The sequence below is a fragment of the Dryas octopetala genome, chromosome 2 (genome assembly GCF_963921425.1).
Source record: "Dryas octopetala chromosome 2, drDryOcto1.1, whole genome shotgun sequence".
Lineage (NCBI taxonomy): Eukaryota > Viridiplantae > Streptophyta > Magnoliopsida > Rosales > Rosaceae > Dryas > Dryas octopetala.
The window spans coordinates 8,673,033-8,676,228 of record NC_141367.1 but is presented as its reverse complement, the minus strand read 5'-3'; the positions used below and the strand labels follow the sequence as shown (position 1 = coordinate 8,676,228).

Here is a 3,196-nt window from a genome sequence, read left to right as displayed (position 1 = left end):
TTTGATTGAGTTGACTTTGACCAACCTTTCTTAGCCGCACTAGGATTCCTTATCAATTTCAACTTCTCATAATGACCATATTACCCCTAGTGATTCCTAGTCTCATTAGGACTCATTTTTCCAGTAGGGTTAGGTTTCCAAGTTCAACCAGGAATTCCTGCTTCAATTAGGATTTCTCATTTTTGGCTTGACAATGATGGTTCTAGGCTTGATGTTTCCTTGTACGACTAGGAATCCTCATTTGACTATGATTTCTGCTCCTTTCCTAGTTTGACTAGGAAATGTCCCAAAACGGCTCCATTTGCTCCTATTTCCTATTTTTGCTTCATTTGACCTAAAAACACAAAAACAAGATAACAGACACCAAAGTATGGAGTTCTAAGACTCTAGGTTAGGGAGTTAGTAACATAAAATAGCGTAAAATGAACACTCATCAAGGAAATACTTTTTCATGTTTGGATTTGTGTTCTGGATTTATTGAACCACATTTGGTGTTAAGAACGCACCGAAACGTCATTACAGTGCATACTTGATCCCATTTCGTCCAAATGGCACCCAAACGTGACCGGTAGGCAAGAAAGACATGGGGAAACACTTTCTCATGTTAGGATTAGCGTTCTAGATCTATTGAACCACATTTGGTGTTAAGAACACAGAGAAACGTCATTTTGGTACGTACTTGGTCCAATTTCTTTAAAATTGTACCAAAACGTCATTTTGGTACGTACTTGGTCCAATTTGGTCTAAATTGTACCAAAACATTGATAGCTGAGCCATTGTCAATTAAGGCTCTCTCAATCTGATACTCCCCTATGCTGCAAGGTATGACCAACGAGCTCGGATCTCTTTTCTTGATCGGATAACTTGCAAAGAGATAGCCACAAATCTCCCTAGGAACGTTGTGACAATGCCCTTGCTCTTCAACCTTCTTCTCAATTGACTTCAATTCCCTCATGGTTGCTGGAAACTTGGTGACATTGATGTCCGGAATAAGTGGAATCACACGCATATCCATGTATTCTTCAGTCATGATCGGATCCTCCTCTTCCTCACTATCCATGATCTCAATCACCTCTTTAGTCTTGATTACTCTCACCCTCTTTCTTGGAGTTGTCTTCAGTATAGCATTCACATGCTCCTCATTCTTTGGGTTGACGACGGGCTGACTAGGCAACTTCCCCTTCTCTCTTTGACCCAATGTAGTAGCAATCTGACCCATTTGACTCTCCAAATTCACAATAGCCTTCGAGTTAGCTTGCATCTGCTGCTCGATTCGGTTCATGAAGGCATTGGTGCTCTAAGCTAGGGAAGTGGTGCTTTGAGCAATCTGAGCGATCTTCTCCTCCAAGCCAGACCTCTCGGCATTAGGGTGCACATAGGGCTTGTTGTTGCTCCCACTAGCTTGCTGTCCATTATTGTTGCTCCACCTAAAATTGGAGTTGTTCTTCCATCCAGGGTTTTAAGTGTTGAAATAATGATCGTATGGCACCCTAGGATAGCACCCAACCTGATTCACTTGCTCGATGTCATTCCCTTGTGCTTCCACACCCATCAACTTCTCTTGAGCCAATGACAGCTTCTGCACCATAGTCTTGATTTCAGCAATCTGTCCCACCATGGTGTTAGGCACGTCTGCTACCTCATATAACCCTCTCTTTGATCCTCTTCTTGAACGATCAGAATCCCACTGTTGAGCACTCAAAGAAAGTGACTCAAACAACTCTATAGCCTCATCTTCAGTCTTAGACATGAATGCACCACCACATGCCGAATCCATCTTAGCTTGATCCCTCTCCAATAGTCCTTGACGAAAACAACAAATCACATACCAAGGGGATAAGTTGTGGTGCGGGCAGCTAGTAAACAACTCATTGAATTTGTCCCAAGTCTCATGGAATGGCTCATCGGCTTTCTGCACAAATCCAAGTATCTCCTTTCTAATCGAATTGATCTTGGGAATTGAATAGAACTTGTTCAGGAACTTGTTTAAAAGATCTTCCCAAGTCGAAACGGAACCACTAGACAACGAATACAACCATCTCTTTGCCTTGTCTTTGAGCGCAAAAGGGAACATCCTCAAATGATACTGATCAGCGTTCAAACCCCTCAATTATGCGGCTTCACATACCCCAGAAAATTCCTTTAGGAAGTGGATCGGATCCTCTCCATTCAAACCATCATAACTCGGCAACAAGTGGATTTGACCACTCTTGATCTTGAAACCGGTGGCTATTATCGCATAACGGATGCAAGACGGTTGTGTGGGCAGCGAGGGTGCTGAAAAGTGACTCAAGGGCTGCGGCACATTCTCATTTGCTTCAGCCATTTCGACACTCCCAATATCCTCACTACTCGAATCAGATGTACTGGTAGAGAGCTGATGTGTAAAGTTCCTAACGCTTAGTCTATGAGCCTCTTTTAGCCTTGCAATAACTTCATGGTTCATAAAATAACACCTAATCAAGCGCAAACACAAAATCAATAGAAAGAATGCTTATAAAGGCATAACATTTAATAAAAACTAAAAACAAACCAAAAATAAAAACTAACTAATATAACCTAATTCTAATGACTAATTAAATCAATTTATTGATATTGGACACCATTCCCCAGCAACAGCGCCAAAAACTTGTTGATTGTTTTCTCTTGTGACTAGGAATTGTCATTTGACTAGGATTTCTGCTCTTTTCTTGGTTTGACCAGGAATTGACCCATTTTCCTAGTTTGACCAGGAAATGTCTCAAAACGGCACCATTTGCTCCTTTTTCCTATTTATGCTTCATTTGACTTGAAAACACAAAAACAAGACAACAAACACAAAATATCGAGTTCTAACACTCTGAGTTAAGGAATTAGTATCATAAAGTGTTGATTGTTTTCTTAGAACAAAATAAAAACATATCTCATTCTAAGTATACTCGCAAGTGCACGAATCGCATCAGTTGCAAAGCGTACAAGCACGAGGTCGATCCCACAAGGAATGGTTAATAAACAACAAATCATTTCCATTAATCATTAAAATAACTAAACAGGGGGTTTAAGAAAGATGGAAACATACGCACACCACACCACACGCACACACCCATTATCCTATCTTGCAATGTTAAGTTTTCAGCCATCAAATCAGATATACATACTCTAACCATCCAAGGCTAATGACAAATCAATTAACACAATGTATCAAAGTTTGACTGCT

The 3,196-nt window shown here is 40.6% G+C and overlaps 1 non-coding gene across 1 annotated transcript; it reads left to right on the top strand.

Annotated features, from left to right (window-relative positions):
• The first annotated feature begins 1,838 nt into the window (after positions 1-1,838).
• On the top strand, positions 1,839-1,945 carry LOC147292886 (small nucleolar RNA R71). The gene has a single exon (XR_015120948.1). It is a non-coding gene; the product is annotated as a small nucleolar RNA R71 (small nucleolar RNA).
• Positions 1,946-3,196: the final 1,251 nt, after the last annotated feature.